General features: G+C 35.2%; 1 pseudogene; it reads left to right on the forward strand.

Annotated features, from left to right (window-relative positions):
* The first annotated feature begins 6,019 nt into the window (after positions 1-6,019).
* LOC131032515 (cytochrome P450 71AU50-like) lies at positions 6,020-8,012 on the forward strand (annotated as a pseudogene).
* Positions 8,013-26,422: the final 18,410 nt, after the last annotated feature.

A 26,422-nucleotide genomic window follows, 5' to 3' on the forward strand; every position in this document is an offset into this window, starting at 1 on the left:
CAAGCATTAGTGGCAAATCAAGGGAACAAAGGAAATCAAGGAAAGGACAACTCAAACAAGAAGAAATGGTGATCAAAGCCTAAGGACAAAGCACCATCTTCTCCACAACAAGGAGATTCATCCTCTTCCAAGATGGACAATTCACCAAAGAGGGAGAGACCTACTTGTGCCTATTGTAAAAATTTTGGTCATGAGGAGCGTCATTGCCATTCTAAGAAGATTGATGAGCTCACACATATCCTCAAAAAGAATAACATTGACTTGCCTAATGTCTACAAGAAAGGTGATTCATCAACTTCCACTTCCTCACAATCAAAAGTAAAAGGGAAAGCATTCATGGCTTCTACAAGTGGGAAGACTCACTCTTTTGGGACAAGAAAAGGAAAATCTCTTTGTGCTACTACAAGTCATGATTCAAAGAGATGGCTTCTAGATTCGGGGGCTTCTCATCATATGGCATCTTCGTAGTCTACGTTCTCTTCATTTGAGCATTGCACCATGCCACAAATTTTGATGGGAAACAATAGATACATGGATGTGATTGGGAAAGGATCTATTGCCATTGGGGATAACTCCTTCAATGATGTGTTATGTGTACCCCATTTGACAAACAATCTCCTTTCCATCTATCAAAGCACACATGGCACAACTAAGAGAATTGTGGAGTTCACACCTAAGTCAATTTCCATTAGAGACTTGGAGACTAGATTTATCATTGCGACTGGGGTGGTTGGTCATGCATCTCGGTTATACTCATTTTCAGATTTTATTGATGATGATGATTTCACATGTGATGATTCTTCACATGATGATCACACTTCTTGTTATGGTTCAAATTTTGAGGAGAACTTTGGGTACTTGAACTTTGGGATTTGCACATGTGACCCCATTCTTGAGCCGTGTGTTTCATCTCCTCCTATCGATATCACATCACCTATTGCACCCGATGATGTGGATAGTGCGACAATTTTGCCTTCATGCGATTCAGTGCAACAGGATATATCTTGTCTTCCAGCTTCAGTTTCATTGGATGACTACTTGATAAACATTAGAGGTTTGTTTGTGGAATCCTACATTACAGATTTCAGAGACATCATTGATGATATTCATCTTCTCTTTGATGAAGATGATCCTTTTTTGATTGTTTTGAGGGAACACTCTAACCCTCTTGTTCATTCTCTACATGATCATTCTTTCAAGGTTGATATGATTGTGGATACTTATGTACAATAATTGGAGGAAGTCTCTTTATCCTTTGAGGAGACATGTGAGTCTTTGGATATTGTTCTACATTCATCTCCACTATAGCTTGGAGTACCTTTTTTAGCAGTGTGGAGCAGTTTACCACCTTTGGAGGGGGTATCTTTCAACATCGACATGGGGACACTTGAGTAGTTTTTAGATACTACATTCATCATGACTTTTTTTCATACATCTTCCCTTCAAGATTGGGGAGACTTCATGGATCCATTTTTGGTTTTGTTTCTTCCTAAGGGGAGGAATGTTGTTCGATGTTCGTGGAGAAGTTTCTTCATACATCATCGATCTTCTATCATTGGTGTAGATTCCACGTTGAGGGGGGGCTTCCTAGCTTCTCTTCTTCTCTCATATGGGGGGGACTTTTTCCTCACATGGGGTTTTGTTCCTCACATGCCTCTATGAGAGTTCTCTTGTATAGCTTGCATCTCTCTTTTGGGGGGGAGTTTTTTCCCATTGGGCTTTTCTCTCTTTCCCTACTTTGTGAGAGATTTCATTGCATTGGTTTGCATGCATTTGCATTTGTTCATGGGTACCTAACATGGCCTCATAGCCAAGACCCATCTTGCATTACTTAGGTGCATTGTAGACTTAATTGCATTCCCCTAAGTTGCACTTAAAGGGGGGTGTTGGTGTAAATAATTATTCATCATGAATATTATTACACCTTACTTAAGTTTACTTAGGAAATACATTTCATAGTAGTTTGGGTATGAGACACTTGGGTGTTTGTGCCACATTGGGATAGCGTGTGTAGGAGAATTTCCACTTTTTATAGTGTTGATCTCGTTACTACTTTATCATATCCACTTATTGTGGAGTGATAATTCTACCTTCTATGGGTGATCCACTTCATGTGGAATATTTTATTGTTTCTCCTACCTACCCTTGTTTCTTATTGAGGCACATATCATGTTTGTGTGCTCACATATCCATATAGCCTTTCCTATATAAGCACGCTCATATTAATTGTATGTAACAATGATTGATGATCCAGTTGATCACATTTTGCATCTTGATAGAATACCATTTATTCCTATCATCTATTTTGTTCTCTCTTACTCAAGTGCATTCCATTGCCTCTAGATCTTGGCAGAATCTCGCAAGGAGGTATTGTTTCCACAATTAGAGGATACATTAGACATACTTGGATGAGATGTGGAATTTTAGAGGAAAGGTTTATATGTGCAACACTAGAGGAGGCATTAGACATGCTCAAAGGAGATATGGAATTTTGGAGGAAATGTGTCTCATTGTGCAAGGATTTTGCAAATAATTTATGTTATCCCATTTTGTGTAGATGTTCATAGGTTCTACCGTCAAGAAATCCACTAATGCAATTAGTTTGGTGTTTCTTGGGTGAGTGAGGAAGATTGGTGAAGGTGCTTAATCAAATTATTCAAAAGGGTTGTGGTCAACCCTTCCAATGTTCCACTCTTATTTGGATTAATGTAATAAGGAGGAAATGTTGGAGTATTATGTACTAGTTTATAGTTTTACCTTTATTTTACATAAATAAACTAACACTTGGTTAGTATCTATGATTATGTAATAGTTTTAATTTTTCTTGTATCAACTATTCAAAGATATATGCTTTAAATTGATAATATCATTTTTACCATTCTCTATCATATAAGCCTTAAAAAGGTCATTAACCTTGTTACATAGTTGGTCACATATCCTATAAAGGGGAGGTTCATAGAATCTATAGAGTATTTAGAAATAAAATTAGTAGGTGTTTCATCCACTAGGGGAGATGGAGGGGTTCTAGTAATGATCTTGAAGGAAGCAAAAGGATTTTAATTAGTATCTTCAATGGATGGAGAGAAAGTTTACCGTAGTCATCACTTGATATATTGGTAAGCTTAAAGGGGTCCTCTAAAGTGATATTTTTTCCTTTGGTCAAGGAAGGGGACTAAGAAGATAAATTACCTTGTGTAGAGGGGGAAGGGCCAAAACTTGCTTCTTGTTGAGGAGAGTATTCAAATTATGGATATAGTGATTACTTTATTGGATGAGAGAATGATTGGTAACAATTGAAAATGAAGAGATAACCAAGGTAAGGGCTAGGATGAACTAGTATAGGTAATAAATTAAACTCTAATGGTGGGACATGGTCTTGCTATTGAAAATGATATCTTTCATAGACTAAACTAATGTAGAAACAAAGAGAGAGAGAGAGTGGAGGAATGGGAAAGAGACATAAAGAGATAAGAGAGAGAGATATAAAGAAGGAAAGATTGAAAGAGATATAGCTCAAGAAAGGAAGAAATACAAAAGGACATATATATATATATATATACAGATGCACACACACACACACACACACACACACACAGAGTTATTTTTAAGAAATGGGATTGCATTTTTTTTTTAAAGAACTATATTTCATGTTCTATAAATAATGATTGCATTTTTTGGTATATGATTGCATTTTATGTTTTAAAAGATGCAATCTTTTGTAGTGGAAGATGAAATGTAATTACATTTTTTAGTTAAAAAAAGTCTTTCCCTTTTTTCTTTGTAATTGGTTTTGACAAAAGCCTAAAGTATTGAACTATTAATTTCCCTTCATTTCATGGTTTTTAACCTCCAATTGAGTTTCTCAACTTGCATGTCATCAAGTTTATACATTGTATAATGATATTTAATAAAATTGCCACAAAAATTCCATACATCTTCTTAGGTTTCTAGCATAAAATATAATATAAATTTAATTTAAAATATATAATATAATATTATTTTATTATATATGTCATACTTTATTAAATTATATATAATATAGCATGATACAGTATTGATGGTCTATCTAGTATAAAAACTGATCATAATTGTCATAAATGTATCATTGTAAACATAATCATGAAAAGACATTAATTATAATCAATGAACCCCCTAATTTGAATGATGCAATAAATTGGAAGAAAAGAAAAAAAATTATATTCAATAAATACACCAATCATGTAATAATACCAATGATAGAACCATATAAGACATAATAAGAATATAAACATAAAAATGATACATCAAATTAGAAAAAAATGAGAAATATAATACATTGTGTAAAATCATGTAATAATATAAATGATAAAACCATATAAAACAAAATAAGAAAATAATTATTATCAATAAATAACATCATGCAAACATGCAATAAATATTAATAGATGACATGTATACATGCAATGTATATCAATAGATATCATTATATAAGGAACAACACATATGCAAGTCGATATGTATGAGATAAGCATCTAAGGTGCACAACATCCCATTAACACATTACATTTTCATTAAAGCACTCACAACAACAATACAATAATAATCTATTCTTAATTATGCCTTAATGGGTGTTCATACCCTATTCCAAGGCACAAACTGAAAGGATATTGGCAAAGGTCAACTGGCTGGATTGAACACCTGCAACATTGGAGAAATATTATCCATGTCTTTTGTAGGCTTCATTTATCACATTCCTTGAGAAGCGGCTTCAATTAGTAATTTCCTCAAACCTTTACTATTGCTTACATACATGGTGATAAGTTTTTTCAGTCAGCCAATTAATTAATAGAAGGCATCTTGTTGGATTGGCATGTTTTGGAACATATATGTGGACTATTATTACAATTAAATTTGATTGTGATATTTAAAAACTATTTTTTAATAGATCAAAATCAAATTTGATTGTGCTTCTTATGTGTAAAATTTAACATCTTACTAATAAATGTTTAATTTTTTTTTATTAGTCTAAAACCTACTATGATAGGAAGAGTGATCGTGTCGAGTAACTAATATGCAAAAAACATCTTATGCACTATTAGATACATAAAACACAACATAAGTCAATTGGAAAGAACAATATAATTTAATATTCATTAATTTCGAATATGAAGTGAGCAACTTAAAAAATAATTAAAATCAATTAACATGAAAAATAATTGTATATAAAATTGAAGTTCTTACTACGGGAGAGGACCCAGTAGTTGAGCACTCTAACTTCGTTCTTTTCAATATCCTATGTGGAAATTTCAAATCACTCTCAGTATTTTAAAATAGCTTACATGGCAAGTCCCTTGCTTGTGACTAAGGTTTCAGTGTCACATCATCAAATATGATGCTACATCAGCATGCTTTTTGCCAGGGTGTCCAAAACAGCCCCAAAAAAGGTGAGACCAATAGTCATACTTAAGGGGCCTCCATAATTGTGCACCTGATGTGGCATCACATGATTGATTGCTTCTTACAACTAAGGGTACATTTCATTCAATTATGGATATTAAAGTCACAACTATTAGTGAAATGCTGTCAAAAAAATTATACATAAAATCAACAAATATGAATATTAAATCAACAACTACAATCACAACAATTCAAACACCTCAACTGCTAATCCTCTCCCCTCATAAATAATAAAAAACATGTGTCTCATTAAAAATGGCATCTTACAAATAAATTAAAAAAAAACAATTCAAACACCTCAACTAGTAGTACTAGTCCTCTCCCCTCATAAATAATAAAAAACATGTGTCTCATTAGAAATGACATCTTACAAATAAATTTTTAAAAAAACGGTGTCAAATTAGAAAGGTACTCTTATGAAACGTCATTGAGTCAGTGGGTCAGAGTAATGGAAGGCTACGGTGGGAAAGCCAATCTTGTCAAGCAGCATTTACTACAGGAATGTTCCTTGGTTTTTGCCCGGCACCTTATGTTAAATACTGATAAGGTCATACGAAAGACTTGCAAACCGGGCTAACCAAATATGGCATGGCTCAATTCCCCTGCTGTAGAGTTAGGTTTTCAGCTCATCCTCCTCTGGATAATATACAGATTTGTCACAAAGAGGAAGAGCCAGAGCAACAAGGGGAAGTTGGGATTGCCACCAGGGCCACGGCCATGGCCACTGATAGGCAATCTCCATCTTTTGGGAAGCCTTCCTCACAAGTCCCTAGCTGACCTTGCAAAAAAGTACTGGCCCATCATGTCTCTCCGCCTGGGCTCGGTACCCACGATTGTGGCCTCTTCCCCTGCCATGGCCAAAGAATTCCTTAAAACCCACGATCTGATCTTCGCAAACAGGCCACCCTCAGCGGCGGCCCATTACATGGCCTACCAGCGCAGAAACATGGTGTTTGCCCCCTACGGAGAGTACTGGCGGCAGATCAGAAAGCTCTGCACAATTGAATTACTGGCGACCAAGAGCACGGAGTCATTCAGGTCGGTGAGGGAGGAAGAGGTGTCTGCCATGGTGCGATCTGTGTGGGAGAAGAGCAACAAGGGCATGCGCTGCATCGAACTGCGGAAGCCCATCTCCTCCCTCACACTCAACATTATCTTCAGAATGTTTGCAGGCAGAACTTTCTCCGACCATGAACTGGGCGGTGGAGAGTGGTTTTTAAATATGATGGATGAGATTATGCATCTCGGAGGAGTATTTGTTCTCGGAGACTACATTCCCTCTCTTGCCTTTCTCGATTTGGGAGGCTTCTGCCGCCGTATGCAGGCTGCTCATAAAATATACGATGAGTTTGCTGACAAGCTCATCGATGAGCACGTTGAACGGAGAAGGGCGAAAAAGTCAGAGTCTCTGGACATTGTGGACGTGCTGCTGGACATGGTTGAGAGCGAGAATTCTGCGATAGAAGTCTCTCGCGTTCAAATGAAAGCAATCATCTGGGTCGGTTTAGTTTACTTAAATGTTGCAATTTACTCTTTTGTCTCCTGAAATTGTGAAATTACGAATTTCTCCTAAGATTTCACTAACCAACGAGTTCAATGCTTTCACAGGACATGTTAAGCGGTGGAGTAGAGACATCTGCGGCAACTGTAGAATGGGCAATGACTGAGCTGCTGAGAAACCCTCAAGTGATGGCAAAGGCGCAGCAAGAGATTGACTTACAGGTTGGGAGAGATCGGAAGTGATATTGTAAATTTAGAGTACTTGCGATGTGTGGTGAATGAAACATTTCGATTACATCCACCAGGCCCCTTGCTCGTGCCACACGAATCCACTGAGGGCTGCACTGTGGGAGGATATTACATTCCACCAAAAACAAGGCTGTATGTGAACATTTGGGCAATCGGAAGGGATGAAAGTGTTTGGGAAGATGCTTTGGAATTCAAGCCCGAGAGATTTATTGGTTCAAGTATAGACGCGAAAGGCCATCACTTTGAATGGCTGACTTTCGGAGCAGGAAGGAGAGGATGCCCTGGGATTCCCATGGGCCTTGCTAATGTTTACTTGGTTCTGGCTCAGCTCATACACTGCTTTGATTGGAGTGCAGACGGTGATTTAGATAGGGATGGAGAGTTCGGATTGACCCTACCAAGGAAGAGGCCTCTCTCTGCTCCTGCTGACTTTCGGAGCAGGAAGGAGAGGATGCCCTGGGATTCCCATGGGCCTTGCTAATGTTTACTTGGTTCTGGCTCAGCTCATACACTGCTTTGATTGGAGTGCAGACGGTGATTTAGATAGGGATGGAGAGTTCGGATCGACCCTACCAAGGAAGAGGCCTCTCTCTGCTCTTCCCTCCTGGAGGCTCACCACCGATGAGCCACTATAACTTTGGATACACTTGGGAAACAAGCTACTAATATAGACATATAAACCATCCTACTACCTTTGTAATTGCACCTTTATGCGGAAAGGCTGCTTATATAGATAAATAATCATGGTATCATTGTAATTGTTCTTTATGTAGAAGGTTAGCTATTAATATTCTTTATGTAAACAGCACCATTGTAATTGCTGGAAGGTTCACTATTGATATAGACATAAAAACCATCCTAATATTGTTGTAATTGCACCTTTATGTGGAAAGGCTGCGAATATAGATATATAATCATCTTATCATTGTAATTGTTCTTTATGTGGAATGTTAGCTATTAATATTCTATATATTCTATTATTGTGACTGTATCTTTATGTGAAAGGTTAGGTAACACTGTACAATTGTAATTGTTCTTGATGTGAAAGCTTAGTTATTAATATAGAAATATAACCATCCAATTGTTGTAACTGTATCTTTATATGAAAGATTGGTTTAGAGAAAAAAAAGGATTGAATATTTAATCCAAGTGGCAGGCTTTGTTTGCTTTCGTTATTAGTTTGGATATGGTGAGACCACCACTCATTTGTATCGTTCTTAACCTCTCATTTCTAATCTTGTATGGGTTTTTTTTCTCATCTTCTCTATTGTTTATTATTTTGTGTTCTCTATTGATTAATATGGGAAAAAAAATAGTGAATTAATATTTTTTTAGACAATATGAAATATAATAATGTGTAAGGTAAAATATTTCTTGAAATTAGATGAAGAATCACTTATAATTAAAAAGACAAACTATGTTCTAAATTTCTATTGAGATTCAGCTTCTCTTTTTCATTTTTAGTGTGGACATGAGCTAAACAACTTTTATAGACAACAAAATAAATTTTATGACATTTTGACTTACATTACTGATCAAATTTATAATAATCAATATAGCTTTATGATTTCTACCAAAAGTTATAGACCACAAAAAAGAACAAGTACATAGAAAATTGTATTAGAAACAAACACAAGATACCATGAGCTAAATATAATATTACATATAAAGATAAGAGTACTAAAAATAGGAACTATTGCAATATAGAGACTACTATAATCCTCAAAATCTTTTCAAATTGCTAGTTTATTTTAATATTTATCATTTTTTTGGCACTACAAAATATTTTTATATTTTAAAATAATGTTCCACATTTTGTTTTATGTCAATTGAGAAACCATCAAGCCTAGATTTAATATGTTGACATCTAAGGGTGGTTACAAAGAACATTGTCAAAAATGATTTGTTTTTTTAATTTTAATAGTAAAACAGGCATTGATAATTCAAAATGAGCCCTCCAAATTTAGTTTCATGGTCATCAAGTAAGATTTTTCTCATGGTAAAATTTATATTAGTTACTTATGCAATGATCACCAATAAAATAAAAATTATAGAAAATGGTTTCTTTCTTAGATTCCAGTTAAATAACAAAAATACTTGATAAGTATAAATATTTTTCAAAACAATTTGTAGCCTCTAGACATTATTTAAGGATATGGCCAAAAACTCTTCATTTTGATTGGAATATATTTAAACGTTAATTTCACTTTTCTTAAATGGGAGCAATTAAAATAATAGTTTATTATTTATTTTAACATTGGAGTTCAAATAGTCCTCCCTGACATTGATTGGCTAAAATTAAATTTCAACAGTTCATCTAAGAGTAACTTGGGTTGAGCAGAAGGGGGTCGCATCATCAAGGAAAATAAAGGTAATATAATTCTACCTTATGTAGTTAACCTTTGTAGGCAAACCTCAAATTTAGCAAAAGTGGCGATGACCTTTTATGGGATAGGTATTGCTAAAGACAGGGATGCAAATAATTATCATTGAGGATGATTCAAAAAATGTAATTATGATGCTTCATGGAGAAGTTATGACATGTTGGAATACAAAAGATCTCTTCAATAAATGTTGACATATCTTGCATACTTTTGGCCACGTAAGGCATACTCACACCCTAAGAGAGGGGAAGAAGACTAGTAATAGGTTGCCCAATTTGGGTTGTTTCACCAACTCTCATAAAATGTGGACTACCTTGCATGAGCTAGCAAGAGATGTTTGTGTCGCAATTAAGGAGGACATAAAATCTAATGATGTGTAAAGGTCCAAGGATTGCCTTTTTAATTTTAGTCCTTTCTATCATTTCCTATAATCATTTTATGACGGGGAGATGGGTTTTTATATTTGGATAAAGGACTTATTTTTTTCAATACTACTATTTGTTGTCTTTTTCATAATTTAGCTCTATATTACCCTTTCTCGGTCACTTTCACTAGTTTTCCTATGAACTGATTTACCATGGGAGGTGATCTCGTCCAGACTAAGCTAGATATCTATGATAATTTCAAGCAAAATTATATTCTTTGGTTTATGATGGAGAGGGGCAATCTGGCATGCTATGTGGAGGGCATGAAAGGCTTTAAATCTTCTCCTTTTTAATAGTTTCATTCGTCCTAAGAGGACGGTAAAATTAGCAAAGGGAGTGTGATTTTTACTATATAGATGGATTTTATTGCTACTACTACTAGGCTCAAAACTAAAGATGTGACTTTCCCTAAGAAAGCTAAAGGAAATTGCAAAGATGGATTCAATAGATTCTTGAGCGCAAGAGAGAGGGTTCCTTGTTTACATAATGGCTTCAATAGGGAGGACCTCCCAGATGAATGGAAGAACGTTCCATTGGATCTTATGAAATACATTAGCCTAGATGACATGTTTAAGAGATTCCACTCAGAGTTGTTTACTATGTTAAATCATTTCAGACATGGTATTAAAATGAACTTTCCCTACTGGAAATTTTCTTCCATTTGCCAATTTGTAGGTACAACTAAGGCTAAGGAAGTGCTTCCCCTACAAACGGGTTTTATTCCAAAGCTCTATAATTTCCACTTGGCCATGTCCCTGGCTAGTGGGCCCTCCATAAATCCTCCTAGGCGCATTCCTAACCTAACTTTGTTTGTGGATCCATCTAATATCTTTTAGACCAATATCAAAGGTACCTCTAGTTTTGCGATGACCATCCCCATGTTAAAACTGACTATGTAGGTTAACCCTAACCACTCTACTGAAAGAATGAATATTGAATCTCAAGCCCCTCCTCAAAAGGAGAATCTAGACAAGGGGATGGTAATTCAAGAAGTTATCTATTGCTTCTTGGTCTACAAGCTCAAAATGTGTTGGCACCTTCAAATTTTGAAATTTTGAAGTGAATACTATAAGCATTTTGGCTGCAACGCTTAGAAAATTACCCCTTTCAAATCTACTTGAATAACTTACTTTGGAAGGTCATAGTTTAAAATTGATTGAACGTCATGTCAAATTTCTTGGTGGACATACTCACATGTCATAAGTAAGCCCACTCTCTTCATTAAACACTCCTAGAATTAGATCTAAGTTTTTTGATACACTTAGTTCATGGCTTCTTAGAAGATTTTGTTGTCAACACATTGCCATATCAACATGACTTGCCATATCAACATGACTTGTCCACTTTGACCATAAATATCTCACAGCTTGTTTGTATTCATGAGGTGACCCTTGGTTGTCTCATTCTCTTCATATTCATGAGTGCGCACATTCAATGCCATGAGTCCATGACTTGATTTGATATTTTTCCAAAGCCTAAAGTTCTCGAGATTTAGTGAATTTTGATGGCTTCACTGTTTCAAATTTGTCTCAAAACCCATCCTTGACCATTACTATTTTGCAACTTGTTTATTTTCATGGAGTCCTAGTTGGTAGTCATATTATTGTGAGATTCATGAACACATCTGCTTAGTTGTACAACCCCAAGGTCTGATTTGATATTTTTTCAAAGTCGGAAGCAGTTAGGATTTGAAAATATTTGAAAAGTGCATTTTGTCAAATTAGCTTCGGAGGCCACTTTTGATCTTCAATATCTTGCACTCCAAGATCAATGATAACTGTCTTGGGTATATTCGAGCAGAGGAGACTCATGCTCCAATAGACATGTATGCAAAATGTGGAAGCCTTGACAAACGATGTGAACTGTTTGATAGAATGCTTCAAAGAAACGTGTTCTCATAGAATGCCCTGCTTGCAGGATATCTACAAAGAGGATTTGTTGAAAAGGCTTTAGAAACTTGCAAGAAAATCCAGCCTTCTCAACATTTGCCAGCATTCGAACAGGCTACGCACACCAATCATAGTATTTAAAAATATAGATGTTTTTGTCAGATGTAGCAGTTGCAACTGTAGTGGTACACATGTATGCAAAATGTGGAAGCATGGACAAGGCACACAAACTGTTTGACAGTATACCCCAAAGAAATGTATTCGCATGGAATGCGCTGGTTACAACCAAATGCAATTGCAGGTGTACATTTAAACTTTACAACCTTTACCGGCATCGTCGTAGTCTATGTTTAAAGAATAGATGCACGATATCGAAATAGCTGAATTCAATGGAAATATGACAATTGGTGTCTCAAACTCACTGAAATGCAATTTGCAGGTATAAATCCAGCCTTCTCAACCTTTGGCAGCATTCGAACAGGCTACGCACACCCATCATAGTATTTAAAAATATAGATGTTTGGTCAGATGTAGCAGTTGCAACTGCAGTGGTACAGATCTATGCAAAATGTGGAAGCATGGACAAGGCACACAAACTGTTTGACAGTATACCCCAAAGAAATGTGTTCGCATGCAATGCGCTGGTTGCAGGATATTCACAAAATGGATTTGTTGAAAAGGCTTCAGAAACTTTCAACCAAATGCAATTGCGGGTGTACATTTAAACTTTACAACCTTTGGAACAGGGTATGGATATCCATAAAAGTGTAGAAGATACAGGGATTTTGTCAAATGTAGTTGCAACCACTCTAGTAGACATGTATGCAAAACATGAAAGCATAAATGAGACACGCGAACTGTTTGACAATGTGCCTCAGAAATTTGGTCTAGTGGAATGCCATGATTACAGGATATCATGGCCAAAAGGAAATTGTGGAGAAATGCTTAGAAATTCTCTCCTGCTTATGCCAAAATGGGAGTGTTTTCTATTTATTTTGTGTGATTTGGGATCCTTTTTTTTTTTCTAATCTATTTTTTATCATGGCTTCTTTGTGTATTTGACGAAAATTCTTTCTCTACGATTAACTCTCTGTAATTGAACATCTAAGAACTTACTTTGTAATTTCTATTACAAAATTGTTTCTTCTAATCTAATTAAGAATTCACTAATTATTTGAGCTATTTACAAACTTCTCTTGATGGTCCATGAGGTTCATCTCCTCATAACTTCTCTTTACTTCTCTTTAGCTCAGGGAATGTGCTAGTTGATAAGACATCATTAGTAATTGATTTATCTATAATTTTATTTGAGTTTTTTTCTCCCTTAATCTAGGAATCACTCTCATCTATATCTCAAAAGATAATTTGGAAAACTATACACATTTGATGACTTCTTTGATTCTATTGCTTATTATTATCTCCTCTTCTTCACCAATTAACAACCTCTTTACTTCCTCCCTTATTTAATTCCTCTTCTACCCATTATTTTTGTAAATGTTCTTTCCTATGTTGTCATTTCTTTAATTATAGTAAAATTCATAGATTTTTCATTAAATTATATTTTACTTATATTAAAAACTATTTTAACTATTTTATTGATAAAATAATTATATTTTAGATTTTTTTAAATAATAATATAGAATAAATTTAATGATTTATAATTTAAATTGTTTACAATTGATCAAATAAATTTCTTAAATTACATTTAATATATATGTTTATTACTATATATCATATTTATTAAATATGTTATACAATATTCTTATTTTATTAAATGTTGTATTTATATTAGTTATTTTATAGTTTAAAGCGTTCGCATTTTACTTATTAGTAGCGATTGGGATTTTGATTGTTGGATATTAACTAGTGTACATATCTTTAATAAATATATAAACCATCATGAAAGAGATCATTATCAAGACATCTATTTAATTTTCCCACTCATACTCTTAAATAATACCATCTTTAATAATTGTATCTGACCATGAATACACTATTTTATCAATATGAACATTTTATATAACATTTAAAAAAAAATTGCATTATATATTATTTTAAGATTATAAATTATTTTTTAAGTAAATGGTTAACTTTAGAAAAAAATAGAACTTATATTATTTAGTTTGAATAAAATAATCAAATTAAAATATCTAGTACTTTATAAATAAACAACTTTCTCTTATGTCAATGGTTCACTTCACTACTTGGTGAATTATCCTTGCACAAACATAATTGAATCTTCTTTTTTCACCCACATCCTTTTATGTTGATCTCTGATTTCATCTACCTTTGCTTTTCCTTTCTCATCTTGATTGTTTTAGTTCATCGGTGTATTCCTACTTCTACGATATTTCACAATATGACCTAGTTTGTTGCATGCATGGCAAACAACATTTCTTTGCATGGGCCTAAAGTTTATTTAATTTTTTCTCATCCTACATTAGTTAGATATATGTCCAAACATCCCACAAGAATAGCATCTCTTATTATGGAAATTGATCATCATTCTACACATATTTGAATTATGTCCAAAATTGTTGCATTTGAAACACTGACCGATAAAGGTAGGACCATTGTTCATATTACTCACCATCCCGTTATTCATCCTACTTTTACATTGATTTGCCATATGACCAAATTTACCCCAAACAAAACATTTACCATTGAATTTATATGCATTAGGTTGTCTTACCAGAGGTTTCTTGTTCTTCTGTTGATGATTTCTCTGACCAAAATCAAATGATTCTCCTTTCTCAATTCCAAGAACCTCGCATGTCTTTTCCATGTCTCTGACTTTTCAGCATCTCATTCAACTAGGCTGAATTGGCTTTGAGATTTTCTTTGTATTCATTAGCAGTAGTCAGCTCATCTCTTAGCATTATGATCTACCTTTCTATAGTATCATAAATTGTACACCCTTGCTAGGCTGGTAGAATTCTACACTTAGTTTAACACCTGCCTTAGTGTGTTTGCATCTTGCATTGTAATTTACCTTTAAGAATTTGATTAATTAATTTAATTAAATCTAAAGTCATATTTCATCACTCCCCACATCATAAAATTGGGCCCTATACCCTAAGTGTGCCCCTTTTTATTTTATTCTTCCAATAAATCATTAAATCATAAACCCTAATTATGTCTTATTTCGACCTTTAAGGCTCGATTTCGCATATCAAAACATCTCAAAATCAATTGTAACTTTGGGATTCACTCTAATATCATCATATCTAATGGCCCTGAAAAATTTGGTGAAAAGTTGGTTGGACCAGGTGCAAGTTACACCCGATCCCTGACAATTTTCTCAAAATTTGGGAGCATAATTCTATGATATTATAATGCTTAACCCCAAGAAATTGGCAAGAAATTCAAATCCTAGGTCAGCATAAAGATAAAATTAAGATCTAGGGTTTCATGGATAAGAGCTCTCTTTCTTCATTTCAAGGCTAATCGAATCTAAGAAAAAGGAGTTTTTGTCGAAAAGAGCTAACGCTCACAAGGAGCCTTCTATGTAGTGAAAGAGAACCTCATGTGGATTCTTCAAAAAAATTTATCAAGCATTCATCAAATACTTATTAAGTATTCATCATCAATTAGGATCTTTGAAGATATTGAAGAATAATAGGAGATCAAGTGGTTTGTATCTCTCCCTTGGGGATTGGTATGGTTCCAGGTTATTTTCATGTCTTTGTATGAGCTTCTTTACACTTATTTTCACATTTACATGCATGCTTTAGATCATTTAGTACATTTGATTTAGGGCATTCTCATTTACATTTACATTTACATTTACAACAATTTAAGGTTTGCTCTCCAAAGCATAAGGTAGCTCTAGTTTCTTATTTTTCTCATTTACGATCTTGCATAGACACAAGATTCTAGCACACACATTTTTAGTACATTATTGACTATTTATCGTAGTAGAAATCACCAAAATAGGGTTTTGACTAAGTCAAAACGCTACGTAGTCACCCAAACCCTCTCTTTTCAGTTGCAGGTATAAGTACATGTACCCGAGAGACTTTGAGGATCAGCAGAAGACACAGGGACGGTTGAAAGCCTAAAATTTGCCCAAAACCATCAAGAATAGGGGCGTGGTGCCTTGGTCCTACCCAGGAGAGGGGTGTGGTGCCTTGGTCCCTCCACTTTCAGGTAATTTTCAGCAGGGTGGTGTCTCAGGACCTTTAGTTCATAGTCTCTCAGTTGCAGCCTCCTGTCAGACAAAACAAGAACAAAGCGTGGCACTCCCAGGTCTAGGTCAGTTTGTCTCATTCTTAAACACCAAGTACACATTCAAATTCCTCCCCCTTGTCTTGTTTCAGTATCTTAGTTTTAGATCTTCAATTTTCTACAATTTCAGTTATGTACGCTTCATTGTTTATCTCCTAGTCTAGTTGATCAGTCACATCCTATTTTGCACATCTTTCTTTCATTTACAACAGGAGAAATAGAAACCCTAAGAGATAATCCTTGGTTCTCTCTTTCTCACATGAAGTAGCCAAAGTGAGCTATCTCCCTAGGTTATTTCGTATTCCCAATGTGTTGGCAAAAGTGGGATTAGGTCCTAGTCACCCGATCTCACTTTTTTCCCTCCACATTTTGGTGAACCCAACATGAATCCAATTGTATTTAATTCTGATTTATGTTTTCTGATCTGAGGGTTTTTTCTATTTCAAATTCAAATTTACAAGTTTCAATTCCTTGCAAATTTAAAAAAATTAGAGGTCAATTTTGTTAAAATCCTAATTTTTCAATTCAAAATTGAACTAGTGGATATCTTAATTTGTATCACTAATTTCAAATCTAATTTAGGAACACATTTCGCTCATAAATTTCACTTTCAAAATCAACATTTAGATTTCTTGCATTGGTTCAATTTCAACACTTTCTTCTATTTTACATATGTTAACATTTGAAAGAGGAAACTTGTTGTCATGATGCATTTATTTCATAGATGTGATAATGGGTTAGCTTCCCTTTATTTAATTTCCTCCCCTCTTAATGAACCTCCTCCTATCCATGACAACATTTTAGTGCCTATAAGAGTTTTTACCAACCCCTAAAATGTGCCCTTTCCATCTAGCTATCTTAGAGGAAGAGGATGATATCATAAATACCTTTATTAACGTTACTTTACCTTCTTTACATGATGCCTCTCTATGTTAAAAGGTATCAATGGACATTGACTTATCTTCTCCTAAATTTGATCTTACCAATGGGGGCATGCTAGTGCAACAAAAGGTTATGAGCACTTCTTTCAAAGATCTCCTTCCTAAGAATGAATCTTTGGAAAAAAGATGTTCATCTCCCTCATAAAGAATAATCCCCACATGATGATAATTTTGTGCAAGAAGATGGTATTGTCCCTACTTTTCCTAGTGATGGCATCTCCTCTTTTGACTTCAAAAAAATTCCCACTAGAGATGATGCATTAATGAGAAATGTGTCTCCTTGCCTCGAAGCTTGTCTTACCCATAAAGATGCCTTGGAAAAAGAAGATGAAATCATAATCACTATCCTTAATTATCTCTCCCATAAACATCCTATTGAACACATTTTGAGGTAAGAGGATGATTCAAACACATGTAGTTATTCTCTCCCTCGTAAGGATGAAGAATTAATGAACAATGTTATCCCTTCTCCCAAAATTGGAAATAACAATAAGGACATCTTTGTAAAAGATATTTCTAATACTTTTTTCAATGACCTCACTATTTGGGATAAACCATTAGAAGAAGGTGTTGATTATTCTCTACCCCATGAGGCAACCCTAGCCAAAGAGGATGAAATCATGATTTATAACTCTCTTGATAGCATCTCACCTTCCATGAATCTCAATCATTTTTCCTCTAAAGGTAAGGCATCTCCTTCTCCCCAACTAGGTTTTACTCATAAGGATACCCTAGTTCAAGAAGATATTGTTATCATCTCTTTCAAAGATCTTCCTCTCAAAGGTGATACTTTAGGGAGTAATTTTGATCCTTCTCCTAGAGAGTCTATTACCCATGTAGATCCTTTGATGATAAAGGATTATATGATCTTTCCTAATAATACTCTTCCTTCTAAAACATCAAGGCCTACTCCTAGTCTACCTCCTAAAATTGATCTTATCCATGATAATATTTTAGTGCAAGAAGTGACTATCAACAATTCTTCCAACAATCTTGTCCATTATTCTTCTAGAATTCATGAGGACACCTTTGATATTCCTAAACCATCTTCAATCAATTTTATACATGTGAATGAAACACCTAATAAACTCTTCTCCACAGTTCAAGGTGCTTGTTCTTCTCAAAGTTCTCAACGTAAGCCTATCCTAATGGTTCAAAGTGGTTATGCTAATGATTCTTTTTGTATGCCTAAGAAAACTGTTATTACTATGCAAGGAGGTTGTCCTACTAAGATCCCTTATGAGTATACTAATAAAATCACTAAAGAGAGTTCTCATGTGGTTTCTCATACCTACAACACAAGAAACAATAGGAAACCTAATCCTCTTTTAGTTATCCCAACTTCACATCCTCCCTCTCAACCTACTCTTCTACAAGTACCTCGTATATCACAGACTCTTAGTAAGGAGTATGATCTCATTGAACAACTTAAAGCTACTCCTGCCAAGATTTCTATTTGGTATTTGGTTCAAACTACACCTACTTATCATGGTATGTTACAAGATGCTTTGAAAAACTTAGATGTCCCACCCATAGTGACAGCTAATAACATGGCTTCTTTGATTGATCCTACAAATAAACCCAACGTTCAAATTGTATTCATACAAGATGAGTTACCTTCTCATCAAATACAACATCAATATGATCCTATCATGATTATGGTTATTATCAATAATAGTTCTATAAGATGAACCCTTTTGGATAATGGGTCTGGCCTTAATTTTTGCAGTGTGGACCTATTAGATAAGATTAATGTGGATCGTTCTCTCATCAAACCCGCTTCTATTTCTATTCAAGTCTGTGTTAATGTTGATAAGCAATCTTTAGGTATCATAACTTGTCCTATTAAGGGTGTTCCTATTACTTTATCTACACTTATTCATTTCATGCTTGGTAATATAACCTTCTATTAGGGAGACCAGATTCATAGCATCCAAGTTGTCCCCTCAACTTTACATAGGCAAGTCACATTCATTTACAACAATAAGACATGCACGTTGTTAGCTGATACCAATATTCAAGCTCCATTAAAAGCTAGATCTTCATGTTCAACTACTTCCCATTCTTCTCCCAATCCTCCTACATCTTCAAATACATATATTTCCTTTAATTATCTTGTTCCTTCTAGTACTCCTAATTATTCTACTCAATCAGAATCTCCTCCTAAAGATATCTTTTCTTCCGAAGGAGTGCTCTTAGATGATGATTGAGGATCTCTAGACTTTAACCCTACTTTTATAGGAGTATAGAGTATCTTAGAAAGAATCTAAGACTAAGAATGAGAAATATAAGGAGGAACTTAAAGACAAATCCACTTTGTCTAAACAATGAAGTAACCACTTTGTGGTTGCTTCTAATTCAAATAATTCTTCAAACCCTTCCTCTAATTCATATAGCACTGAGACCTATGAGGCTCAACCATCTCTTTCTGATTTGGCATCCCTTTATGGTCCTAGTTTTTACATTTTAGCTAAGAGTGGCTATAATGGCAATGGTTGTGGCACAAATGAACAAGGAATTAAAGTTCCTTTAGAACATAACACGCATGAAGCTTCATTTGGACTTGGATATAATCATTCTAAGCCCACAGAAGCATCTAAATGACCATCTCTCAATGTGAATGGTATATTTAGTAGTGATGATGATCTCACCTGAATTAAATCACCTTCTACTTCTTTCGACACTCATCCCCCTCATATGGAAATCTTGGTGATGAACAAATCTCTTTATGAATCTACTCAAGGTATTTCTAATCCCACTTATGAGACTTTATCTTCTACTCATTCTAAAATCCCTTCTTTTAGGAATAAGGCTCTAATTAATTGTACTTATCCCTCTCATAAGATTTCATGTGTACAAGAAAAGTATGACTTAGTGGCCTATTCTTCTACTATAAAATTTTTACTTTCTAAAGAATTTTTAACATTCATCATCTTATACATGTTTTTAATCTCACTTATAGTAGAGCATTTAACATGTCATATTCAAATACCTCTTTCAATCTATCATGTCTTTAAATAACATTAATGGCTATTATGTTGCTCATCATTATGTTACATTGGTAGCTCACTTACTGGGGGCTCATTGTCATTTATGATTGTACAATTTCATGTGCAATCATACTTTTGGAAGCAATATCTCATCTCTTATCCCTATATATATGGGGGGCAAGAGTGATTTCAAACATCTTTCCTTCTTAAGATTAAAATTTCCCCTTTGTGAAATAGTGTCTTCTATAAGGATTTCTTATTGATTGTAGAGGTGTATTCCTATTTGAATTCCTTCTCTCATATTGGAACAAGAATCCCTAATAGGGATCTTAAGTACGTATCCTTAATTGGGACCTCCTCCTTAGTGTTGGAAGTCTTTGATCATTCATCAATTTCTTTTCTTCATTAAGTATTATCTTTTATAATAAACCCTTTTATTTTGTGAACATGCATGTCCCTGATGAGGATCTCTTCCCTTCTTTAGAAGAGTGTTTCTATAATAATATCTTTGATGTCATTTCAATACTCTATTCTTTTCCAATTTCCTTTATGGAGTTGCATTTTTGGATTATATCTCTTCCAATTGTTTCTATTTAAATATTTCATATTGTATTAGAGAGCTCTCAAATCCTCACACTCTTTGTTGTGTTGGAATTGAGGTTTAGTCCTCTTTCTTACCAAATTATTCTCCATTATTTTTTGATCTTGTATCAAATCTTCTTGTGAGCATTTTTCATCAATCTTCTTTCACAATTCGATGTGGTAAACATGATACCCTGTTTCAACTTACTAAATTAGCAAGCTGAAATAGGGGGGCATATAGCTACCCTTGAATTTTCATCACCTTCTTTAGTAAGAATCTAGGTGATTTTGTGATTTTAGCGAACATGTGGTTTTGTAGGGTGCGGTTCCTATCTGTGTACTGCAGATACCGCTAGGGGATTCATCCAACAACTTGTGGATATATAATTTTTCATGAATGTTTAATTTTGTTTACTTTAGCTTGCATATCGATGTAGTGTCCTATGACCGCTAAAGTGGGGGCTAAATGTAGGATCTTAAATTGTACACCCTTGCTAGGCTGGTACAATTCTATGCTTAGTTTAACACCCACCTTAGTGTGTTTGAATCTTGCATTGTAATTTCCCTTTAAGAATTTGATTAATTAATTTAATTAAATCTAAAGTCATATTTCATCACTCCCCACATCATAAAATTGGGCCCTGTTCCCTAAGTGTGCCCCTTTTTGTTTTATTCCTCCTGTAGACACCTATAATTGTCCTATCTAATTAAATAAATATTTTTTATTTATTTAATTATTTTAAGCCTAATTATTTTATTAATTAAATGAATATTTATTTATTTAATTAATTCAATTATCCTCTTCTAGCCTTATTTCTCATTTCGATAAATACATTTATTTATTTTAATAGTCCTTTTCTTAAATTAAATAAATACTTTTATTTATTTAATTGATCACATTTCCTTCATTAATTAAATAAATCTTTATTTATTTAATTAATTCATTAGCCTTTTCTACTTATGACACTTGTTATTCATCTCTTAATTCTTACACTACCTACCCTCTTATTATTTTCTTATTTCTTTTACCTACCCTCTAATCCTAGCTGACCATCTATCTTTTACACCTCTCAATCTTATCCCTCCATTTCCTATAGTGTATTCTATATAAGGAGATACTTCTTTCATTATGAATCCTCCCAAGCATTCTAGCATTCAAACTTTCATATGCGATCAAGCCTACTTGCAACCACATTTTCATTCTTTGTTGAGCTCTTGTGCACACATAAAATCTAAGAGCAAATATATCAAGAAAGATCAATGGAGATAGGAAGAATGGAGTTTCAAACCCTATTAGACATGTGATGGTATAATCTTTGTGATTTTGTTGATTTGCATTGTCTTAGGTAGTCTTCATATATTATGGTGGATCTTTGTTGTTGTTAGGCTAGGGTTTTGTGGTTGAATTCATTTAGTCTTTCAATATTGGTGTTTCTATTTTTACCATAAATATTCTGGCATGCCCAGTGGGACTCTTGTCCCTTTTGCATTTAACATCTTGGTTGTGGATTTTGTGTTTTTGAAGTTGTAGATCTGACATTTTCCAACAACATTTTGACATTTTCACATTTGCATCTTCTGGAACTGCATTTTTGTTTTTTTCTATCACGTCCATGACCTCTAAAATCATGTCTGTGTTGTCGACAGTATTATACATTTTTCCAATTGTAGAGCCATGTCTGTGTTCCCGAATTGCATTTGTGAACCTTTTAGCCACGTCTGTGTTGCGGAGTCATGTCTATGTTTCAAAATGGCATTTATAGAATCTAGAGTCACATCTGTCTTGCGGAACAACGTCTATGTTGGATCTAATTGCATCTGTGTTTTGTTCTTGTAGTTTTAGTTTTGTTTCAATTTTTAGGGTTTCATTTGCTCATTTTGATTTAAGATCTAGTTTATTCGAGCTAATATCTTGTGATCTAGCAAACAAATTGGTGCAGCTTGTTCTTGAAGCAAAATTGCATTGTCGAAGGCCCCTTTTTCACAAAGTCTTTTGGATCTAAAATTTACCTAACTTGTGGTGCTTGCAGGAGGGGTATTATTTCAAAACTACTAATTATCTTGGTGCAGGAACTTTGGCAAAGAGTTTCTTTTAAAATTGCTTGCTTTGTCTTCTTAGTTTAGCAAACACTTCATTTGGTGCACTAAAATTGAACTAGTATCTTTTGTGTCTTGGGCAATAGGCTCTTTTATGTTTATCTTTAGAGGGCCTGCCTCCTCGTGTGGTCATTAGTACTACTAGTGAGGAGGGAACGACCCAAGTGGTATGAGGAAAAGCCACCTCTTCTGAACCATTATAAATAACTGTATCCATGGTGAAAGCCATGGGTAATGTGTGATGATTAGTTCATACAAACACTATGTCTCCCCATAAACCCATTTGACCAAATTTATTTGATCAATAGTAAGGCGTAACCCCTACCGACTGGGAGCCTTCTGTATTTACAAAGATGAAAGTGCTACATGTATGGCCACATGAGTGGTTGCCCTTACTAGCACCTTTTTATTTTAGAAAGCTATAATCATTCTATTTGTTGGGGCAGGAGGTCGGACCTCTGGAGTGGCCCACACACATATGGTTCTTAGTAGAGATAAAAAGTTCACCACGGGGATTTTTCATGTGGACTGGTGCTTGGTTGCCCTGGAGAAGTGAGTGCCGAGGGTGGAGCCAGTAGGGTCAAGCATCTAAGTATCCACTTTGAATAGCCTAGCCTCGGGGAAAGCCACATGTGGGATCAAAAAATATTTTCCTAGACAACCATAATAATTGTGCTTGTCTTCTTTTAAAAATTTAAACATTTAAGACCAAACATCAAAACATTGTGTCTTTTGTGTCTTCAAGTGTATGAAATTTTTTTTTACATCAAACACCACACTTTCTTTGAGTCATTTTGAGTCTAAAAACTTGCAAACATTGCACCCTCATCAACATTGTGTCCTCTTGTCACAAAAAAACAGCCAAAAATTTAGATTTGGTCACAAAAATCTTCACAAATTTGAAAAATTACACTCGGATTCTGGAAACACGTTTGTGGTTGACAAAAACATGTCTGTGTCCTATAACTACGTTTGTGTAGGACAGAAATGCATCTATGTTATCATAGCAAATTGCATTCACAAAATCTTAGAAATGCATCTGTGCGGTGTCTAATCATGTCTGTGCTGGGTAACCGGGTCTATGAAGTATAAAGGCACGTCTGTGTTCAGTATTGGAAAAAACTTAGTCCAGCAAACAAGAGCAATCAGTTTCATAATTCTTGAGCTTCCTAGGTTATTTCTTTGGGTTTTCATCTATCATTCAACCTATCTTTGGGTCTCACAAAGTTCATTGTTGCTTTACACCTTGCATTACATTCACATTTGTCTAAACTTGATTCAAAAGGTCACTTGCTTGCCCATATCCTGCTTTGTCAACACAATACATATAACAACATTTTGCTAAGTGGTCCCTTATCAAGGTATATCACCTTTGAGTCTCATTTGGTCTTACTTGGAATCAAGGTTGACTTACCTCATCAAGAGATCTATCATCTCTTTGGAAGTCACATATACTTTACTACATACATACTTGGTCTTATAGTTTGGACATTACAAGTATACCTTAGATTCATTTACATTTCATCCAACTCTTGGTCTTTCCTACTATTTCCATTTTCATCTAGTCTCACACATCTTGGTCAAGACCTAGTTCATGGTTGAAACCTGTTCCCAAAAATCTAGGAGGGAACCTAAAGAGGCTCAAGAGTCTGCAAACATGAGTAGCTATGAGTATGACAATGATATATTTTTCAATTCTGATCATACCACATTACCTAACATGGACATCTATAGAAATATTCAGAATGTTGAGAACATGGATAATACAAACAACAATGATGCACACAATGACAATGTGGACAATATTTTTGTACATTCAGCAGAAGTGGAAGACTCTATCATGGATCCTCATTTTAATAGATTGGTTGAAGAGATCATGAGAATAGATAGACAATATTTCCTGCAAGTGATGGCACAAAGTGGAGCTAAGATACTGTTGGAAATGTGCCTCGAATTAACTTGACCTATGTTCAAACTGATCAGATTAACCTATCCTGATGGAATAGTTGTCGGAGTGACTCTTGCCGACGGGCTGATGGAATCTTCTTCCTATGATCGGTTAATAGGTGAGCAAGTCTGAGATGATCCAACCACTATCGCTATACCACAATGGGAAGATGATCGAAAGTTATTTCCAGTGGCTTGGCAACAAAGAACATGCAAAAAGAAGCGAGTTAATGATTGTGTAGATCAATTTTGATTTAACGATAGTCGCTAGGTCACGATGGGAAACTGCTCGTTACAATATCCATCACGATCCAGCGACAAAGAAGAGCTTCATTCTAGGCGGTTAGTGAGGCCATGCTAAGGTGGTAGGGCAGGGACTCTAGAGCCAATCAGAAAGTGACACGTAGCATAAGTGAGAGGCCCAGGTGAGATAAGGATCGTGCAAATCAAGAAGATCTAACGGGAGATCTGAGGAAGATCAACGATGGAGTAAAATTTTGGCACTATCAGTAGTTGATGTTGTACCGAGGTTGTGAGGTTCCCGAAATGTTATCCCTCGCGACATGGCAACCAAGTGGTGGTACCTAGTAGAAGAGCGACTAAGGCGAGTTAAAGGCTGAGCAAATCACAACTGATTGGATGACAATCATAGAAGATCTGACGGTGGTTGCTAGGTTACGAGGGGAAATTGCTCGTTAAACTTTCCATCGTGACCTAGCGACAAAGAAGAGCTTCATTCCTAGAGGTTAGTGAGGTCATACTAAGGTGGCAGGGTAGGGACTCTAGACAAAATTAGGGGGTTCCACATGGTGGAGCACAGAAAGAGGAAAGGGAATCGGTCCAATGGTAGATGAGGTCATGCTCAGGTGGCAAACCAAGGAGGAACACCATGGGAAAAGAGAGATCGAGCAAATCAAGGAAGATAAGATGATCGAGATAGCTGTTTTGTTGTCTTGCCGATGACCCGATGAGGTCGCCTTCATCGATTGGGTTGATATCGGTGATTGGAGTGACATTGTTGGGTTATGCCAATGACCCGATTGATTCACTATGGTGTCATCAGGAGATCGGGTCTACTTGATTGAAGGCTATTTTAATGAGCCGATGGAGCCGACCTGTTTGGAGCTGCATTAGTGGAGTTGTCTACTGGTTCATCAAGAGATCGAAGAAATGCATTTGTGGTCTTTCCGATGGCCGATGGAGTAGAGATGGACTACGAGTGTGCATTCAAACCAAATTTCGAAAGGTGAAACACTTGGACACTAAACATGGTCTTGTCGGTATATATGAATATGAACTGACCTGACTTCCTGATGAATGTGGGATAATGAAAGAGTCGTGAATACAGGATGGTTGATGGTTAGACTTCTTGGCAATTGGAGCAACTAACTATTGTGTGAACTACATTCAACATATGTATTCAGAGTAGCCAGAGGAAACCGAAATGTAATGTTGGTCAGGTGGATGGATGTTACTGAATGACAGACTGTTGGACTCCATAACGGTTATGCTTAACCGATACATTTTAATCAATGGCTGATATATATGTTTCCAGAGATGTTACCAAAAGGGGTGAGAGAGGTTACTGTGTGATGTATGGTGTGGAGTCCTATTGGAAGCTTGAGTGTTCTGCATAGGTGATGAATGTGATTCGAACATAGATTCTAAGAGAAAATGCCTATGAAGAGGATTTGTAACTTTATTGTAACCTTCTGTTAACTGTGAATAAAGCGATCTCTCTTTGGTGGTGAGTTT

The sequence above is a fragment of the Cryptomeria japonica genome, chromosome 9 (genome assembly GCF_030272615.1).
Source record: "Cryptomeria japonica chromosome 9, Sugi_1.0, whole genome shotgun sequence".
In the NCBI taxonomy this organism is placed as follows: Eukaryota; Viridiplantae; Streptophyta; class Pinopsida; order Cupressales; family Cupressaceae; genus Cryptomeria; species Cryptomeria japonica.